The sequence below is a fragment of the Theobroma cacao genome, chromosome 7 (assembly GCF_053813885.1).
Source record: "Theobroma cacao isolate CCN51 chromosome 7, ASM5381388v1, whole genome shotgun sequence".
NCBI lineage: Eukaryota > Viridiplantae > Streptophyta > Magnoliopsida > Malvales > Malvaceae > Theobroma > Theobroma cacao.
In genome coordinates this window covers 7,681,907-7,704,372 of record NC_142645.1, presented here as the reverse complement: position 1 = coordinate 7,704,372, position 22,466 = coordinate 7,681,907, and the positions used below count along the sequence as shown (strand labels likewise).

Here is a 22,466-nt window from a genome sequence, read left to right as displayed (position 1 = left end):
TTAATAAAAAGGAACAAAAATTAAATGTTTACTTCAATTATCAACAGAAAGAAGCTTTTCGTATAAACAACAAAATAGGAGGCATACGGTCAGAATTCAAGAAAATAGGCATGTCTTACTAACGTCTGAACTGGGATTGGATCAGTGGGCTCCACGCTTTTCATTCTAACATGCCACCAACACTTTTTTCCAATAATTTAGTTTTGATTTTAGGCAAACACGTTTTTTCTTAAAAATTGTCAACACAGTGAATAATGTTTTAATTTGAGAAGACTTGACTCGAAATACATTAATAGAAAACAACTTAAAAAGAATTGGAATGAATTGGTGGTTGACTTGAAAAAGAGATGCTCTGATGGTTCATTTTTCATGTCCCTCAACCTCAACCACAAAGCAAGAGAAGTTAGTAGTCCTTGAACATAATGGTAAGTTTCAATGTTTATATTGTTTTCAGTATTTTGATAATTATGATAAGCGGAGTGGTCATGGCACGTGATGTTGATCCGATCAAAGCAAAAAATTGTAAAAATAAGATTGACATTGTATTGTGTTATCAAAGTTTTCGTCAATATATTCAAGATCAAAATCATTTTTGATAATTGTTGTCATAAACAAATAAGATTCGATCAACTTTGTCATAATGCATTGGTGAAAAAACTCTTCAAAGTCTTCTATTTAAAAATAATATTACATCAGTGATTTGATCAAAAACTGCTCAAATATGGAATAAATGTACTTTAATTGGTAAGGATGTTTCGCCCACTCCTTGAAAGGATTAATAATTGACTTTATTAATAAAAATTCTAAAGAAATAATAATTTCAATGTTGTTCTAATTTTTGGATAAATGCAAATCAATTTTAGTATTATCTTCAATTTGTTAATTTATGACATGATAAAATTTTGGTGTGAATATAGTTTCGGGTCAATGATGATGTTCATAATTACAACAAGTATTTCATAAATATGCATACATATATCTTAGCACTTTTATCCAAATCTTGATATAAAATAATATTTGTAAACACCCCATTCTATCCGGGGTTATTTTTATAAATTTTGAAATTAATTAGATTAAGACCATTATTAATAATTAACCTAATATTTTAACACTACAAAATAGTCAAGCTTTTGTACATATCTTAGCACTTTTATTCAAATCTTGATATAAAATATTATTTGTAGACATCTCATTTTGTCTGGGATTAGTTTTGCAAATTTGGAAATTAAATTATATTAAGACCATTTTTCTATAATTAACTCAATTTTAACATTCCAAAAAAATTGACTTTTTCCAACGAAATTACAATGAACAATTTGTTGAAAATTCTGTCATTGAAAACGTAGTAAATGTCAGTGGTGGAAAAAACTAAAGCATTTGAAAATCTAAAATATCTTATCGAGCTTGATACTAAATCAAATATTAACACCCTAAACAACAAATTAGAATGGGTAATAATAGAAAAAAAAAAGTGAAAAGAACTTGTTAATTAAATTCGTACTTATACAATAAACGATCTTATGGTTAAACTATTGACGGAAATTATGAATCAAGTTTCAGAAATCCAATTATAAACATTTATATTCTATATTTTCTAATGATAAGTAATGAATGAAAAAAATAATAAAGAAATGAGAAGGGAAAAAAAACAAACAACTCAAAACAGTGTTAACCTTTTGTTTAATTTAGATATTGAAAATTAAAAATTTGATGAAAAAGGTAGTAGTACATACTTTCATTGTAATAATTTGAAATAAGAATTTTGATCTCTAATTTGGAGGGCACGAACCACAATTTAATAAAGTTAAATAGGTATACGTAAATTGGATCTTTATTCTATAAATTATATAAGAAATTTAAAACTCCACAATCAAATTTAATTGATCGTAGTGATTATAAATAAAAAAGTTTAACATTGCAACATTAAACTAATAAACATAATTAAATAATTTAAGTGAATAAATGATGATCAATGAATGTATATTATCATATTCATAAGCCATTAAACATATATAATAATATATATTCTTTACAGTATTTCTTGTATGTATTCTATTAATATGATAGGTTTTTCTTGTCATTTTGTTTAATTTTGCAGCTAAGGATCCATGTAAGAATGAATTAAGTTTGTTGAGTGAAAAGTAGTAGGCCCAATCAATAACAGTTTTCTCTAAATGAGAAATTATCCACTTGTTAACCCTTTGAGCCTATAGAATTTTCTCTAAAATGTAACTCAACCTAGGATCACCTCTCATATTGGGGGGGGGGGCAATTATGAAGCAAAATTTTCATCCAAAGCATGGATGATGGAAGATTCATTCCAAGGGACAAATGAACATCTTATATACCATAGGGATAAATGCAAATTTGAGTTCTTGAAAATTTCGAACTCAATCCATCAATATGAAAATTAAAAAAATAAAAATAAATAAAGAAAGAAAAAGCATAAAAGGGAAATGGTGGAAAAAGCATGCTCTGAAAAGGACAAATGTCTTTAAAGAGTCCTTTGCGCGGTAATAAATGATCTTTGGTTTAATCACCTTTAAATACATGTTTTGGGCCTTTGTATCCATTTTTTCAGAACCCTAAACTATAGCCTACATTACGTGCTTGAAGAAGTTCATTTTGATCAAGTGTGGATACTTAAATTGAAGAGTTATCTTATAAAAAGAGATCATCATATAGAAAATGAGACCTTAACTTCTTTTCTTTGTCAAAATTACCTTTTTGAATCCCTCAAGTCATTTTGGAGCAAGTTCAATTTTTTAAAGTGCATAATGGAAGAAATAATAATAATAAAAAAGAGAAGAAAGGAAAAAAAGAAAAAGAAAAAGAAAGGAGTGAAAAAGATGAAGCTTTAGAGTGAAAAAGATGAAGCTTTAGAGTGAAAACTCGAAAGGGCAGTCTAGAGCGAAGATGGGAACTTTTGAAGTCACTCATAATTTTAACTAAAGTGATAACAAGAAGCACCAAAGAGAGAGAGAGAGAGCATTTCAAGGCAGTTAGAATTCATTGGAGACTTTTTAAGTGTATAAGACTCTCAAGCACCTTAAAGATTCAAGATCTATTGGAAAAATCCATACTGAATTTTGAGCCTACCTCTTTCAAAATAGCCTTCTATAATGTTAAACTTATAATAGCTGGCCTTGACATTTATCATCTTGCCACATATCATGAGGCTTAGAGAATGTCGAATTTGATTATGATTTGAAAGGAACCTTTTTGCAAAATTTGATTTTAAATCACCATACATTTGTGAGCTTAGACAAAGAAACTTCAACTTTTCTTCTTTTCCCCATGAAATGGTGAGAAACCTTTATTGTTGACCAAGATCTTGATGCGTTAAACCATCCCATCTATTTGAAAGACCAGATTATCATTTAGCTCATCCAAAATCATTTCAAACAGTAATCATCAATTTTTAAGAGATTCAAGTATCAGATGTTGGAAAAATGTTAAATTGACTCAGTTTTCTTCCAAACTTTAACTACCTTTAGTTATGAAAAATTGGTTGTGTGGGGTAATTTTAGCAAACTTCAAGATATTTTGAAAGTAATAGAAAGTTCTTCATTTTTGTAAAAGTAACTTCTGCTATTGTACTATGAAGATCAAAAGTTTTAAATGATGAGATAAGAATTTTTGTGAATCCTTTCTTAAGGATCAAGAGGGTTGGAACCATTGAAATCAAATTTGAATTGATACACGATCCTTTGGTGATATCCATCTTTCGGGAAATGACTTCAAGAATTAGGAATGATATGACAAAACTAGCAAGGAAATTCTTTTATGACAAAGTGGTTGGCAACTGGACAAAAATCATAGAAGAGTGTGCAGAGATAAGAAGAATGGCTTTCAATAGAGGAATACATTTGAAATGAAATGATGAGATGATAGTAATTTTCATCTTGTCATGCAATCATGCATACATGTACATGACCATGCAACACTGAGGTTGAAAACTCTCATACAATAGTCAACATTCATACATATTTCTATGCATTTGGAAAGGTAAACGCCCAAACAACACAAAAACTGTCACGACCCGGTATTCCCTTCGAGCTTGTGACAATCGCCGTGATGTTTCGATGACATTCATTACCCGAAATGTCAACCGAAACCTTGCAAGGCTCTTGCATCAATTTTACGTCTCCCTTTGAGCAACAGTGACAAAATATCATGTTTTAAGGGAATATAAACTATTTTTAAATAAAAAACAAACAAAAAGTAATTTCTGTGACACAGGGGTATTTTGGTCATTTTTACCCAAAAATTTTGAAACTTGATGAAAATACAATATACGATAAAAAAATATACATTTCTTATCTAAAAATAATTTTAGTAATCTAAATCATCCATTTAAAATGAAATTATGGCTAATCAAACTAAATAAAAATATTAAATAAAATATTCTATTTTCTTATAAAACAATATTTATAGAATCCTGCATAAACAATTTTTGTAGCGTAAGAGTAAAATAAATTTATGCATATAATAGCACACTAAACTAGGTATACAAAAATATTCTACAATGACATGTGGGCCCCAAAATAATAAAAATAAAAAAGACTGTAGACCTACGATTTCTAAAGGTGCAAATCCAATAGCAAACCCCCGACAAAATCGACTGTTTACAGATTGTTCTGAACCTAAAATGGGTGAAAAGAAGGGGTGAGCTTTTATAAACCCAATGAGTAAGCAAAGTTCATCTGCAACATCTAAAGCTGAGTAAATGGAGACAATTAAAATCATCCCATCATAATATGATTCATAACATTTAAAACTCATTTCAATTCATATAAAATAATTACATTTCATCAAAATAATCAACAAGGCTTATGATTCTCTTAAAAACTTAGCTTGTGCCAAAACTCGTACTTAGTGACACCTTGGCCCGGGCATCCAACCGAGTCCGTCAAGGTTATTAAAATAACATATACACATAAAACATGTTTTTACGTTTAAAAACGTAGCCGTTTCTTGGCGTTGGTTGAGTTTCACCCTCACGTGGTGGTTCAGTGTGAAGTAAACTCTAAACTACCTTAGGAGATACCCTCCGCACCTCTCATACTAAAGTAAAATATGATAGGGTTTACCGTGCCCCTCTAATAGGCAGGTCCATGGAAACCCATCCACTGCAGTAAGCTAATCACTTATCCCACCAAATCAAAAAAAATTTTGGTAGCATGACATGGCTAATATGATATTACCCAGCCTGTCAAGGTAAAACAAAATAGTTAATATATTCCACACAAACACAAATCCAGCCATTCATGCCATCACATTGTCATAAGCCATCAATTCAAACCATATATCAAACACGAGTATATAGTCTCCATTTACTCAATTTCCAAAACCAATATTCAATTTCAAAACAAGTTATAAATCTCATTTCGTTAACTAACACTTCAATTTTAAAATATAATAATTTATCATTTAAACTCATTATTCTTTAAAACATAAAAACGAGTAGAAGCAACTTTAGATAGTTAAGATGATCGTCTGTTTACTCACAATAGCGGGAGTTTAGAGTACTCCTATTTTTGGTCCTCAAGTACGATATCTTCACCTTTATCAGAGGGTTCACCACCTATACATAATACACGACACGTAATTCAATATATTTGTGCCAAACTGTTATAAAACTATTTCAGGCTCTATATGAATGCATAAAATTGAATGAGAATTGTTCGAATAATCACTTAAAGACGATGTTCTACATGGGTTCAATTATGATCAGACTGAATTTGTATTCGACCTAACTCGAACTATACACTGTTGAATTAACCAAAATATCCGATTCAACTTCAAATATATTCATTACACTTTCAATATTCCAAATTCACCAAAGTACCTCAATGAGCTTGATTGTGACTTAATTCATCGTAACCAAAATTCATTTCGATTCCGAACTAACGTGCTAATTAGTGTTAACACAGTCCAATAAATCCATCTACATCATTAGGAATCAAATCCAAGTCCATTTACTATGATTTTTTCATTATTGTTCAAGTCGTTTACTAAAAGAACTATAATTTTCGATAGCCGTTTTCGATATCCGATACCATAAACCATCAATTACGAGCTAAATAACAGGAAATACAACAAAATCCATCATCAACATGTCATCTATAATATTCGACCAAAGAGGGTTGTTGAAGGGCATGTGATTTTCTTGCTTGTTTTTTCATGCCAAACATCATCAAACAACTAAAAACACTAAGATATCATGAAATCTAGCAAAATCCATCATCAAAACCTCACTCCCTATGTTTGGCCAGCAAGTATTCCATCATGGAAACTTGTGTTTCATCCATAGAAAATGAAAAAGAAAGCATGGGAAAGGTAGATCTTAAGCTAAAATTGAAAAATCTTACCTTTGATTGTTTTGTTCTTTGAAATTCAACAAATTTCTCTTGAATTTTCCTCTCTAGGGTTTGTTCCTATTCTTTTCTCTTTGTTCTTTGCTTTGGCTGGCCATGAAGAGTGAAATGGGAGAGTTTATGTTGATTTTATAAAGGAAATTATACAAATATTAAAACTTGACATGTGTCACCATGTGATTGGTCTATGGTTAAACCTTAACAGTTAAGCATTTTCTCACCATCAGAGGTGAAATTATCCAAAGTATAAAATAATAAGAGGTGAAATTCATGGGCTTGACAAGTGTTATGGTGGTGTAAAATTCTAAAAATTCCAATTACGTCCTCGTGGACACGTAAAATGACTGTTTTGCCCTTATGTTCGGAAAAATGTCAAAATTAAAATTTTTCATTTCTCAAATTCAAATCATGCTCCAATTAGTCAAACTTGGCCAAGAATTTCATCCAACATTCCAACTTTGCCCTCAATTGGCAAAATGACCATTTTGCCCCTACGTTATGAAAATTCCTAATATGACTCCAAATTAATCCTCGAACTCTGAATCACCATATTAAGACATTCTAAGGTTCAATAACTCTCAAATACATCCCAAAATCTCTATTCAAACTAGTTCAAGGTTTTAATCGACTTAATTGTACCACTAGGTACAATACCAACTTTTAACGATTCTCCGAGGCATCCAAGCATGCAAACATGCTATCAAGTACATGAATTACATGGCAAGTATGCTATAGAGCTAGGCTTTACAAAAACCATGCAATGACGTCAAGATTTGATTAATTTGAGAAATCCTTTGAAAAATTTTAGATAATTAATTTCAAGACTTCATTAAAGTTACGTAGCCTCATTTTGAGATGAGAAACATCTTTTCCCCTCAAACCTCCGGGTATATCTTCAAAACCTTCAGTTATATTCTCCAAAACCTCTGGATAATTAGTTTTAAGATTTCTTTAAAGTTACGTAGCCTCATTCTGAGATGAGGAACAACTTTTTCTTCTAAAAAAGCTCCGAGGACATTCCTACAACCTCTAGGTAATTAGTTTCAAGATTTCTTCAAAGTTACGTAGCCTCGTTCTAAGATGAGGAATAACTTTTTTTTCTAAAACCATCGGGTACATCTTCAAAACCTCTGGGTATATTCCCAAAACCTCTGGGTAATTAGTTGTAAGATTTCTTTAAAGTTACGTAGCCTCATTCTGAGATGAGGAACAACCTTTGCTTAAAAAAAAACCTCTTGGTACATTCCTAAAACCTATAGGCAATTAGTTTCAAGATTTCTTCAAAGTTATGTAGCCTCATTCTGAGATGAAGAACAACCTTTTCTTTTAAAACCTTCGGGTACATCTTCAAAACTTCCGGGTAATTAGTTTTAAGAATTCTTTAAAGTTATGTAGCCACATTTTGAGATGAGGAACAACCTTTTATTTTGAAAAAACCTTTGGGTACATTCTAAAACTTTTGGGTAATTAGTTTCAAGATTTCTTCAAAGTTACATAGTCTCGTTCTGAGATGAGGAACAACCTTTTCTTCTAAAACTTTTGAGTACATCTTCAAAATCTTCGGATACATTCCTAAAACCTCTGGGTAATTAGTTTTAAGATTTCTTTAAAGTTACGTAGCCTCATTTTGAGATGAGGAACAACCTTTTCTTCTAAAAAAACCTCCAGGTACATTCCTACAATCTCCAAGTAATTAGTTTCAAGATTTTTTTAAAGTTATATAACCTTATTTTGAGATGAGGAACAACCTTTTTTTCTAAAAGCTCTAAGTACATCTTCAAAATCGCTGGGTATATTCTCCAAAACCTCCGAGTAATTAGCTTCAAGATTTCTTTTAAATTACACAGGCTCGTTTTGAGATGAAGAGCTTTTCTGATTATTAAAAAAGGGAACAAAAGAAAAGACTCAATCTAGTCCAAGGAAGGTGTCTACGTCTTTGCACTATTATTGATTCTCAAGAATGTGCAAAAAAGGGCAACTCTAGACACTTATTCTCCAAATAAAAATATATATAATAAAAAATTAATTAAAATAAATAAATATATAATATAATAAAATTAAAAAAAAGAGAGAAAATAGGGAAAGGACTGAGCATGTGCTCAGCCCCCTTCTCCAGTTCATCATTGTAGGGCAATAATGCCCTTAAAAAGGAGCCGAATTTGTAATACCCCGCACCCTCGTTGGACACAAATAAGACCTTATTGATCAAACGAATGATCGTTTGATGCGAATTGGCGTGCTAAAGAGCGACAAAGGATGAAAGGAATGTTCAAGAATAAAATGCTTCGCGCATGCAAAAACAACAATTAAATAATAATATTTTTGTTGGAGAAGAATTAGTAAGCTAAAGGATGATTTGGAAGTAAACCGAGATGTAATGATGCGTTTCGAGACCAAAGAAGGCAAGTGAAAAATTTTGAAATAAAATAATATTTTATTTAATAAAATAATAGTAAAATATTAATATTTTATATGTTATCAAAATTAGTCATGAAAAATGGAATATAACTAATTTAAGTGGGGGAGAAGAAGTAAAGAAAAATTTTGAAGGAAAATGACGATAATTGTGTCAGCGTGATTTTATTAAATCGAGCTAACGCGGGTAAGTAAATATTTAAATATTATGGTGACACCGCTTTGAAATGCGATCTCAATATTTTGATTATACACGTGTAAGAAAATGAAGATAAAAGGAAATTGGAAATTTTACACGTGTCGGAAGAATTAAATTTAAAATATGAAAATTTGAGGAGGTGTATTAGATAAAATGAAGTTAAGGCATAATATGTAAATTTTATTGTTTTGAAGAAATAAAAATAAAATGAAAATAAAATGGATGATAAAAAAATGAAGAAAATATGTTAAAAAGTCAAACAATATTTTTATATGTACATGAGTGGCCACATGAGTCAAGGATGGGAATGAAGAAAAGTCAAAGTCAATTGAAAGAATACTAAATTGGAACCAAGTGAAGTGAATGGCCAGTTGAACAAAGGAATCAAAGAAAGACAAAAAAGTAAAGAAAACAAAGAGAATAGTGTAGAAAGGAAGGTGGGGGCCGGCCAAGTGAGGAAAGAAAAAGAAAGAGAGAAAAGTTGAAATACCCCATACTTTGATATGGTGATAAATAAAGTTGATCGAATGCAAATTGAGGTCAATTAAAATGTTTAAAAGTGATAAAAGACAAAAGGAGTAGTTTAGGATAAAATATTTCGAAAGTGAGAAAATAATAATAAAATAATAATAATTTTATCGGAGGAGAATTTGTGAGATAAAAGGCGATTCGGAAGTCAAGTGAGGCATAATAAGGTATTTTGGGTACCAAGGAGACAAGATAAAATTTTTAGAATAAAATAATATTTTGTTAATGAAATAATATTAAAATATTAATATTTAGTCGAATATCGAAATCAGTCATGAAGAAGGATCATATGGTTGATCCAAGTGGGGGAGAAGATGACAAGCCCGACTCTATAAAAATATTTGTCATGACATACATGTGATGGATAGCATGTTTGCATGCTAAGAGAGTCTCGAAAATTTTTCAAAAAAGTCGGTATTGTACCTAGACGTACAACAAAGTTGATTTAAGCCTCGAACTATATCAAATAGAGAATTCATGATGAAATTAAGAATTTTAAAGTCCCAGAATGGTGATTCGGAGTTCGAGGATCAATTTGGAGTCAAACCAGAATTTTCGCTATCTAGGGGCAAAATGGTCATTTGTCACCTGGGGACAAAATGAGAATTTTAGAAAAGATTTTTTTGGCCCCATTTGACTTATTGGAGTATAATTTGACTTATTGGAGTAAGATTTGAGGTTTAGAAGTGAAAAATTTTAATTTTGGTATAATTTGGAGTAAAAGGGTAAAATGGTAATTTTGCCATCCTATGGGCAAAATTGTAATTTTCCACCACCAGGACATTTTTCCAGCACATGGTCTTCCTTTATCCTCATTTTGACCATTGACTAATTGTGTGGTGGAGATAAAAAGGATTAAAATTTTAAAAGTTTTAAAAATGGACCAATAAGAAAATGCCATGTGTCATACCTTTATTATTTTATTGTTTCTTTATAAAAAGGCATAAAATCAGCCCATTTTCTTCATATGGCCGGCCAAGCAAGGAAGAGAGAGAAAGAGAGGAAGAACAAAGGGAAAAACAAGAAAACCTAAGTGAAAATTCAAAGAAAAAGTGAAGAAATCAAGGAAACAAGCTAGGTAAGTTAGAATTTTTTTAGTTTTCCTTGATACCTAGCTTGCCCATGCTTTTGTTCTTGATTTTCATGGTTGAATATTGAGTTATTATGATGAATTCAATTCTGAAAAATGGGTTAGGAGAGAGAAAATTGTTAGATTAATTTGATTTTAAGTTATGTTAGTGTTTTAAGTTAGTTTAGCATATTTAGAAACAAAACAACAAGAAAAGGATTTATTTTTTCCCACAACCATTAATGGCCAAATTTACCATGTGTTGAGTGAAGATGAATTTGATTTTCATTCTAGGAGAATTGGTTAAGAAATGATGAATTATGAGCCTAGAAAAATAATGAGAATTTTCGAAGCAAAAATACGATAATTTTCGTAATTTGCTACCGAGACTGATAAATTGAATCTCATTCACAGTCATTAAGGTAATTTAAGTATAATTGGAGTGTAGAAAGTGAGAAGAATTGATTTGGAGTTAAATTGGAGATAATAGGCCGAATTAGGTCAGCACCGCATTTAAGCGGTAGTCAGATAAGTTGTATATCATATCATGCATATATACCGAGCCTGAATTGATTTTATAATGGTCAAGCATTGATGTGGTGAATTATGTATTGTACATTGTGGATAGGTGGTGACCAAAGTACACTGGTAAAAGTACAGAGATTGTGCTTGGAGACTGGGATTAGGAGTATATCGACTCCTAGAATAGTGAGTAAACTTATTATTGTCTTAATTATCTAAAGTAGTTTTATACAATTGTGTGATTTTATGAAAAATGGGTTTAAATGGTAAATTGCTATGTTTTAGGAAAAATTGTGATTTTATAAAATGATTTTATAAATTTTCTGAAAAATCGAATACTGGTTTTGAAAATAGAGTAATTGGAGACTGCCTGCTTGTGTTGCAAATTTATGGTTTTAAATTGAATGGCTTATGACAATATATGAGCATGAATGGCTAAACTGATTTTGGTGTTAGAATTATTTATACTGTGTATTCAGCCTTGAGAGGCTAGGTTGCGATAAATTGCCATGTCATGCTAGAATGAATTTTATTGATTGGTGAATTATATATTAATTATTCACTGCAGAGGGGGTTCCGTGGACCAGCCTATTAGAGGGGCACGGTAAACTCCATTATATTCTTACCTCGAACGGAGAGGCGCATAGGATATCTCATAGGGTAAAGCTTAGGGTTCACTTCACGCCAAACCACCACGTGAAGGGGAACTCAGCTAATGCCAAGGAACGATTGTATTTTTCTCAAACTAAAAATATATTTTAAGTGTATACAAAAATTTTAACAACCTTGGCGGACTCGGTTGGATGTCCTGCGCAAGGTATCACCAAGTATGAGTTTTGGCACGAGCTAAAGTTTTAAGAAATTCATAAGCCAAGTTGATTTCTCGATTTATATGAATTGATTTTATTTGGTTGAAATGAGTTGAAAGGTAATGAAATTACAGTATGATGACTTATTTTAATTGTCTCCATTTACTCGACTTTAGATAGTTTAGATGGTATCTATTTACTCACTAGGATTTTATAATCTCACCACCCTCATTTCCTCACATTTCAGGCTCGGGGAATTCCATAGTTAGCTGACTTTGACAAGGATCTTCATTTGGACTCGAATCGATAAAAGCTGTAGGTTTCTAGCTTCCGATGCATTTTGGATAGATGTGGGCCCACGTGTCATTGTAAAAGAAATTTTATGCATTGGTTATTTACTTTATAGTATATATGAATATAATTAACATTTACGCTATAAGAATTATGTATCGATAGTTTTATGAAAATTATTTTACAAGAAAATAGTTTATTTTATTGAATATTTTTATTATATTCAAATGGTCAAATTTTCACTTCAAATGAACGTTTTAGATACTTAATTTGTTTTTAAATTATTAAATATATATTTTTTGCTTACCTACTACATTTTTAGCAAGTTTCGAGGTTTTCGACAAAAATGACGAAAATGCCCCTGTGAGCCAGAAAACAATATGTTATGTTCTGATTTGGAAATGATTTGAAATCCTTCGAATTTTGATATTTGATAACTATTGCTCACCGGGGAAGTGCGAAAGCTGATACGAGAGCCTTGCGAGGTTTCGATCGACATTCGAGGTGAAGAATGTTTGTTGAGGCCTCGCGGCTGTTGTCACGGGCTCGATGGGGAGTTCCGGGTCGTGACAAAAGTTAAGTCGGTTAGTAAAGAAGAAAAAGAGAAGAAAAATAAAGGAAGAAAGAAATGAAGAGAAAAAGGGAGAGAGAACCGTGGGAGAGGAAGAGCAAAGAGAATGGTTTTGTTGCACTTTGAGGAAGGAAAAGAGAGCTTTTTGCTACAATTTTTAGAGGAAGAAGAAAGCTAAAAGTTTTGAGGTAGGAAAGCTAATTTTTTTTAAAGTTAATTGTTGGAATTTTTGAGGTTTTTATGGCTGATTTTGGTGCTGAAAATTCAAGGTTTTTGCTGCTGAAATTGTGTGAATTTGCAGCTAGAAATTTTGGAGGTTTTGCTGCCATTAAAGGGCAGCAAAGTGCTGCCAATTTGTGCAGAAAAATTGGAGCTATTTGCTACCAATTTGTGCAGAAAAATTGTGCAAAAAAATTAGAACTGTTTGCTGCCAATTTGTGCAGAAAATTGGACAGCTTTGTGCTGCCAAAAGTGAGGAGTTTTGTAGCTGGAAATCTGCTGATTTTAGACCAAAAAATGGCAGCAAAAAGGGTGAGAAAATGAGGCTTTTGGTGACGATTTTGAGAGGAAAGGAAGAGAGGAAGCCACCGTGGTGAAGGGAAGCCACGGGCTGGAAAAAAAAAAAGAAGAAGAAACATGGAAGAGAGAAAAAGAAAGAAAAAAGAAATGAAATGAAATGAAAAAAAAAAAAAGTGGGCATGACCCAATAGAAAATAAATGGGCATGGCCCAATAAGAAACAAAAATAAATGAGCTTAGCCCAAATAAGGAAAATGGAGAAGCCCATGAAGGAGGGGCCCAAAGGTTATAAAGAAATGAAAAAGGCCCAATGGTAAGTTAATGTAATATTTGAAGATTTATGGATAGTTTAATATTGTGCATATTTTGGATGAAAAATATGCAAGTTGCTTAGGGAATTTTTAATTAAGTTGCTACCCATATAAATGTGTGATTAAGTATACAGAGTTTAAATTATTGCTAGGAAAGTTTGTCGTGGAGGCATGCCAAACGAAGTATGTGATTGACAATTAGGAATAATTATACACGCGTACGAATCAATAGTGAAGTAATATCCCACTATTATGAGGTAAATAGGGGGTGTCAATTTTAAAGAATTTCTTATATATATATACATGTACGTATATTTTACGTGAAGTGCAAAATTTATGAAAAGCATGCGTCGATAGACTTTTAATGAATTGTGGGTGAAAGTTATTTTAGAAATCATTTGGAATATATATATATATATATATATATATATTATACGTAAAGTGTTTTAAACTTGGAAACAAGCTTTTTGGAAAGATTTACATCAAAGGAAATTGTGCCTTATTGTTTGTGTGGTGTGCATTCATAAAATTTATTAGATATTCACCATGCTATTTTGATACAAAATATCATGTAAATATTTACAATGAACATTTTACGAAAAGAGAGTTTTAATGTAATACGGGGATCGATATTTTGAGAAAGATTTAAAATATCCCATTGAAGATCAAATTTGAATTCTTTTAAAAGGTGATTTCATTTTAACCAAGAAATTCAAGAGTAATTGGAGACTGCTACTTGTTGTGTTATAAATTGTATTTTGAATCGAATGGCTTATGATAATGTGGGCATAAATGGCTGGATTAGTATTTGTATTGAAAGTGTATAAACTGTTATTTGCCTTGATAGGCTGGATTGTGATATAATTGCCATGTCATGCGGTTGAGATTTTATTGTGTGGTGGGTTGCTTGCTGCAGTGGGTGGGTTCCGTGGACCAGCCTATTAGAGGGACACAGTAACCCCGTTATATTTTACCTCAATTGGAGAAGCGAGTAGGGGAACTCCCGAGGTACAACTTTAGAGTTCACTTCACGCCAAACCACCATGTGAGGGTGAACTCAACCAACGCCAAGGAACAGCTATGTTTTCAAAATAAAAACATGATTTATGTTTATATAATTTTTTTAACAGCCTTGGCGGACTCGGTTGGGATAGCCTCAGGCCAAGGTATCCCTGACAACCGAGTATGAGAATGATTTTGACACAAGCTGAGTTTTTAAAAAAGTCATAAGCCATATTTATGCTGACAAAAATGTAATGGTTTTATATGAGTTGAAATAAGTTTTAATATTATGAATTATACTTCTTTGCATGGTGAAAATAGAATTAAATGGTTTTTCGCAGCTTCCCTATTTGTTTATCTGTGAAATGAATCAGTAATTCCTCGCATATGGAGCGAGTTATGATTTGTGCATGATTTTAAATATTATTTGGTTTAGCGGGAGCTTGCTAAATTTTATTGATTTGATTCGAAAATGATTATTAATATATTTTGATGTGAAAAATTTTATTACCTCTATTATTTATATTTTTTAAGAAATTCTCGATTTTTATATAAGGCACAAAACCCTCGTTTGAAACAAATTGCTTTTATAATCTTACATTTTTATATTCGACTGATCCGCCGTTTGTTTGTTTCCCATCTACGCTCTACTCGCTGAGTCGATGATTATCACTGAGTCTATGAGACTCACACCCTTTTATTTTCCCTTTTGCAGATAGGGATCAACCTAGCGTGTAGTCAGTGACGCGTTCAGTCCACTGTGAATAGGTAAAGGCATTTCTTAGCATTTTATTTCGAGTTGCTCCGCTGTTAGAGGTCAAGTCGTAGTATTTTTTTTATTAAGTTGTAAACGAATTCTAAATTTTTATATAAGCATTAATTTGGAGAGTATAGATTATAATGCATATACTTACAAATAAAAAAGGAAAAAGTTTGTATTGATTTTTATATTTATGATTCAATTTAGAATATGAAAATATCAATATTATATGGTGATTGAATGTAATGGATTAACGAGCAAATTCTAGACAGTCTTGTTCGAGACTTGGCGGGTCTTTTTCGAATGTCTTGGTGCCGGCAGTGATTGGGAAGAGGTTGTTGTAGAATTTGGGGGAAGGATGGACACTTCCGGCTACCAACCCCCCATTGTGCCAAAGTCTTGTGAAATCATGCTCAGAAGAGCATGATTTCACCTCTGGATTGTCAAAAAAATTTGGACAATCCATCTCTTCCAAAAAAGGGGGTAGAACAACAACTAGGGGGGAGACTTTGGGAAAACTAAAGGAAACGATTCACAAAAAAAGAAAAAAAAACAAAAAAACATTCTTCTAGAGAGGAAAACACAGAGAAGAGCAACCAACAATAAAATTATCCCTAGCTTTCTAGCAACCATTCTACCCTAGCCACAATAGAAAAGAAAATAAAAAAAACCAAAAAATATATATGAAAAAAAAATGGGAGAAGTAGGGGTGTTTGTTTTTTAGAGTTCGTTGGTTTGGGCTTTTAGGGAGATTTTGATTTTTATGGAGGGATTTTGGCTTTGGGCAATCGGCAAAGGGGTGAGCTTTCTCTTAAGGTTAGTGCCGTCAGTTGAGCTTGGAGATAAGAGACAGAAACAACATCGGTAGAAAGGAAAAGAGAAATTTCTAGCCAAAGGGAGGTTGAGCAGTCGCCAAAGTAAAGGTGAAGAAAGAGAGAGAGAGTTGGGTTTTCAGGTAGCCGACAGAGAGAGAGAGGGAGAATCGAGTGTGGGAAGAATGACATTTAGAGAGAGAAAATAATTGGAAGAGAAATAGGAAGAACAAGAATAAAAAAAAAAAAGCTAAAAAGGTCAGCTTAGGAGAGCCTCTAAACGATGCCACATCATTTGAGGAAGGAGAGGCATTTCCCTTTTAGGCCTCCCATGGTGCAATCAGCAAAGCAAGCTTGGTGGGCTGTGCATAGATTATTTGGGTCATTATTAGAACCCAAGTTAGGTAAAAATCCAATCCTTTTTTTTATGGACTCATTATGGATTATGTTGTTTGGATTTAGTCCAGTTCATTGGGATGAATATGTAATTAGATGATATAAAATTAAATTAAATTACTTAGTATAGTGTCTTAAAATTTTTAAATAATTTTTTAAAATATGAAAGTTAGTATAAACAAGAAATATAAAGGTGATTGTTAATAGTGAAAATAGTATAAAATGTTCTAAATAGTTTGTTAGTCATAAAAAAAATTAGGATTTAGAAGAACATATATATATATATATATATATATATAATAAGTAAATAAATAGTAAGAAAACCAATAATAGATTTAGTTTAGAAAAAAAAAAAATAAGTGAATGAGAAGAATAAGGTAAAAAAAAAAGGAAAGAAATAAATATTTATATTATAAATATATTTAGATACTTGTAAATATAATATATATAAAAAAAACATGATACAAATATAAAATTATAAGAAAAATGAAATGATTTTTTGAGAGATTCCACCTAAGAAGTGCAAAGAGTTGCTTCTTTCGGGTGAATTTCTTAGGTGCGGAGTTCGAGATGGATTTTCACCGAAGCATCAAGATAAATCCAAACTCTAAACACCAATACCCGTTAACTCAAATAATCATTGTTAAACTATAATAAATAAAAAAATACATGATGTAAATATAATTATTATAAAAAATAAAATAATAATAGTGAAATGATTATTTTGAATGATCTGATGATAGAATTCCACTTAAAAAGGGCAAAAAGTTACCTCTTTCGGGTGGATTTTTTAGGTGCAAAATTCGATACAGATTTTCATCGAAGCGTCGGATAAATCCAAACTCTATATTCTGATGCCTATTAACTCAAATAATCATTGTAAAAATAATAAACATAAAAAATAATAATAAATATATGAATAAGGTAATAAATCACCTTAAATTATTAAACGTATTATCGCATGAATAATGAACCAACTTAATTAGTAAATGCATTCATGTTGATATCATCATTTTATCCTATCATAGCATGCCACGTTTATCTTGTCAATGGGGCAGGAATCCCGATGATGGGATTTCCTCGAGGAGCTCATAGAGACGAGTCCTTCCTGAGATATCCCTAAGTGAGGGAAACTTTGAGAATTTACCAAAGAGTTGGGATGGTCTACGAATAATTTTCCAATAAAAGATTGTTGACCTCATCATTTAAAATTGAAAAAAATCATAACATCATTTTACGACCGCATCATGTGCATCCGTGAAACTGAATAAAAGACTCAATTAGCTAATATAATAAAGAATTAATCAATAAGCAAGGATTAAGGAAGTATAAGAATAAAACCAAAGGTAGGCTACAATAGGATAACTTAAGATTAAATGGTAATGTTCGTGGAACGGGCGCCACGGAGGTGCTAACCCTTCTTCGTGCGTAACTGCACTCTCGAACTCATAACTTAAAATTGTAGACCAGTTCTCGTTCTTTTGACGAACCTAAAACTAATTTAGGATTTCGTCGATTAGAATCGAGTTAATTGGTGACCAATCGCACCTGGAAAAGACAATTGGTGGCGACTCCTAACTTGTTTTTTTACCCCACGTCTAGGGGTCGGGTTCCCCGACTCGACACGTTACGATAGAGAGGACCTAGCAAATTCTTATGGAAGTTTGCCTACATTGTTATGGAACTTCAGCAAGAAAAACTTCAGTGTGAAGTAGCAATCGCTAGCATAATTAATAGCTCAAATGTTGGAACTCCAATTGATTATTTATGTTGCATAATATGTAATATGCCTATTCTGGGTTTCTTAAGGCCTGAAACTAGTGGTTGTTCATCACTAGCTTGCTGATTCAAAATTCTATTTTGCAATAAATCAAGAACATGTATTTTTCAGTTCTTGCTCCTTATGGGCCAAAATGACAAATTCTTGCTCTTTATAGTTCAAAACTCCTTATGGGCCAAAAGGAATATTGTCATTATAAACTTGATATCCAATCTTTGTTTTCCTTCTATTATTAATTTACATGTTAAACAAAGGAACCTAAGAGTCTGCTTAAAATATAAACACCTACGCAAAGAGCATTAAATGTATACCGTTTAATTGAAGTAAATTATTGTTGAAAACTTACATATTCAATTCTATTTGAGAGTGATTAGGATGAGGCAACAACTCTCTTCTGGATGAGGATTCCATCATTTCCTACTCTGATTGGGAAAAAAAAAAACAGAATTGCTCATAATATTGAGAAACCAATGGTTGAGCTTTTGACTCTAAAGCAGATGACTAGCCATAGCTTGCCTAATTGTAAAATTGGCAAAACCTATTGTTTGTCATATAGTTATGTGCTTTAGAGCGATCTTGCAACAAATATGAGTAGGACAAAAACAAAAATAATATACCCTTACCATCTTCCCATGTTAATTGTCAAAAAAGACATTAGTCAAGGGGGCAGGTGGCCTTGTGATAGATAAAATATGTTGATAAGTATATCTCATGTCTCTTCAGTAGCCTTTTGCTGTTTTAAAATGGTTTACATTTTCTACTTTTGTCAGTATTTGGTTGATTTCTAGCTATGAAATGTCTTATTAATAATAATTGAATTGACAAGAGTGCAACCTAAACCTGCTTTTTGAGCTAGACGGTAGAATATCGTGATCATATAAGTCTTCAATCAACCACAATCTTTCTAAGTTACAAGTTGTAAATGCAGGAAAATGTTGCCTTCAAGCCATATGTAGCTACAATTACAGCGTATTGTTTGGGTTAGAAAACTTCATTGGTTTTCTAATGTCAGTATTACATTGATTTTGTTGACAAAATGATGCTTACCCAAAAGCGTTGAATCCAAGAACTCCATCTAGAAGTGATAACCATTCAGAGAATCTTGCACCAATTGAGTGGTCTTCAATTTTCGCCTTGTCAATTGACAATTGGATGCCCCTCATTTTGGGTCTCTTTTTTTAAGGTTAACTCCATATCTTAGACATTTGACCTTATTAACATTTGTGAAAGAAACTAAAAATTATGATTTTTCCCATAATTTTATCAAATTGGAAGTGAGAATTGCTTAATCCCACAATAAAAAGAAAGATAATGGAGAGTTGTTGTTCAAACAAAAAATAAAAATATATTTAGGATCCGTTTGTTTTGAGGTAAAACATTTTTCAAAAAATGTTTTGAAGACTTATACTTATTTGGAAGACTAAAAATTTATTTTAGATGTAAAATATTTTATAGGTCAATAGGAAAAACACCCATTAATCACGTAAAATATTTTCAACAGTTTATCAAAATAACAGAAAATATTAAATTTTCATATCAAATATTTTACACTGAATTTTTTTTAAAATGTTATTTTTTGTTTACTAAATAGTTTTTCAGTTTCGTTTACACTGAATTGGAAAGCACGTTACAAGAAAAACTAGTAGCTTGTCTATTTGAAGGGACACATGGCCAACTACAATAACTTCACCATGCACAACTCGCTACAATTATTCTTTACCAAGTATAGATTAGGCGATTGAGATGACGATGACTTAATTAACTCTTCTGATCAATGATGGACCTTCACTGAATGCGTGAGGGTAAATGAGAGGGATGTGTCTACAATTTCACTAGCAACTAGAATTAGACGGAAAAAAGCCCTTGGCCGAATACCAAGAAATTAGTTGAAAATCTTGGATCTACAATTTCACATTTATATGTGCTATTATGTTATGTTCCTAGTTTTTTGCTAAAAATTCTAAATTTATTTCAATTTCCATTTATGTTATGTTCAGAACATAAATTTTACATATAAATTATGAAGTCATGTTTTATCACACAATTTATATTAACTTTAAAATCAAAATCTCTCTTTATAAATATCTCCTAGTAATCTTTTCGCTGTATATATATTGGAATATTTTACATATCTCTTCTTTATATTGGTTGATTTCTAATCACAAAATGCCCTATTGAAAACAATGGATAAGACAGCGACGTAAACTTACAATTTGAGTTGGATGGTAGAATTTGTTTATTATATGAGACTTAAGTCAACCATAAACCCACAACACTTATAGCGTATTGTTCGGGTTAGAACTTAAAAACCTTGAGAAAAGGGAGTAATATGAGCTAAGGATCAGAGACAAAAACTGTGAAAGGGATTGAATTTGAATATGTACCGTTAAATAGGAACTCAAACAGTCAACACGCTTCATGCTTTTCCTTTCTATGAACACGGCATTAGACCTGCCTATGGGTCGGTCGGTTGTCCTAATTTTCCCCTATCATAATTTGTAAAGGAAGCTTCAACATGTACAGTGGTGTCAAGCGACACATTCTCTTTTAGAAGCAACCAGATCAGAAAGATTGAGAGGACCTAGCTAATTCTTATGGAAGATTGCCTTCATTGTTATGGAACGTCAACAAGTAAAACTTCAGTGTGATGTAGCAATCTTTACCCTTACCATGTTTCCATGTTAATTGTCAAAAAAGAAATTAGTCAAGGTGGCCGGTGGCTTTGTGATAGGTAACATCTGTTGATAAATATATCTCATGTCTCTTTAGTAATCTTTTGCTGTTTAAAATGGTTTACGTTTTCTACTTTTGTCAGTATTTGGTTGATTTCTAGCTATGAAATGTCTTATTGAAAATAATGGAATTGACAAGAGTGCAACTTAAACTTGCTTTTCGAGCTAGATGGTAGAATATTGTGATCATATAAGTCTTCAGTCAACCACAACCTTTCTAAGTTGCAAGTTGTAAATACAAGAAAAATGTCGCCTTCAAGTCGTAGCGTATTGTTTGGGTTAGAAAACATCATTGGTTTCCTAATTTCAGCATTAAAATGACAACCAATAATCGACTCAGAAAATTATTTATTCTAACTTCAAATATTTCTACAGTATTGATCGTGAATCTTATTCCGGTTTTTCCTAATTGAAAAGTGAGCATTGAACTAATTTTAAAGTTTCTTTTATGTAAAGAATTAAGATGTCAGAAACGAATTGTATTGTCTTACCACACTTCATTTACTCACTTTCCTAAATGTTTAAATTTTGCTCAAAGGTTTGATCCCTAAAGAAGCACTTATTTGGATTTGGTTGACAAGATGAGGCTTACCCAAAAGCATTGCTTCCAAGAACTCCATCTAGAAGTGATAATCATTCCGTGAATCTTGCACTAATTGAGTGGTCTTCAATTTTGGCCATGTCAATTGACAATTGGATTCCCCTTCTCTTGGGTCTTTTCTTTACTTTTTCTTTTTTTTTTTAATGTTTAACTCCATATGTTAGACATTCGATCAAATTAACATTTGTGAAAGAAACTGAAAGATGTGATTTTTCCCACATTTTTATCAAATTGGAAGTGATTAATCCCACATTAAATACTGGAGAGTTGTTGTCCAAATAGAAAATAAAAATGTATCTAGGGTGCATTTGTTTTGAGGTAAAACATTTGTCAAAAAATGTTTTGAGGACTTATACTCATTTGAAAGATAAAAATTTTATTGTAAATGTAAAATATTTTATAGGTCAATCAGAAAAATACCCGTTGATCATGTAAAAAATTTTCAACAATTTGTCCAACCAATAAAAAATATTTTACACTGAATTTTTTTTTCAAAGTGTTATTTTTCATTTACTAAACAAACTCTAAGTTTTTAATTCAATGATAAACATATAGATAATCTTTTATTTTAAAAATTAAATTTAAATTTTTAGATAAAAAATAATAAAGAGTTATCAGTCGATTACATAACAATTATAGATACATCATACATGGGAACTTAAGGATTGGAACAGGCGGGTCTAATGAAAATACAATCATGTTGCTGGCATTTCCATTTGACTCCTTTGAATCCCAAATCAAGGCAATGATGTTTGAGTGCAGGTCCAACT

At 31.6% G+C, this 22,466-nt stretch overlaps 1 long non-coding RNA gene across 1 annotated transcript; it reads left to right on the top strand.

Annotated features, from left to right (window-relative positions):
- Window positions 1-10,468: 10,468 nt before the first annotated feature.
- Window positions 10,469-12,255, top strand: LOC148761594 (uncharacterized). Its single transcript, XR_016027353.1, has 3 exons — window positions 10,469-10,600; window positions 11,220-11,299; window positions 12,170-12,255. It is a non-coding gene; the product is annotated as an uncharacterized LOC148761594 (long non-coding RNA).
- Window positions 12,256-22,466: the final 10,211 nt, after the last annotated feature.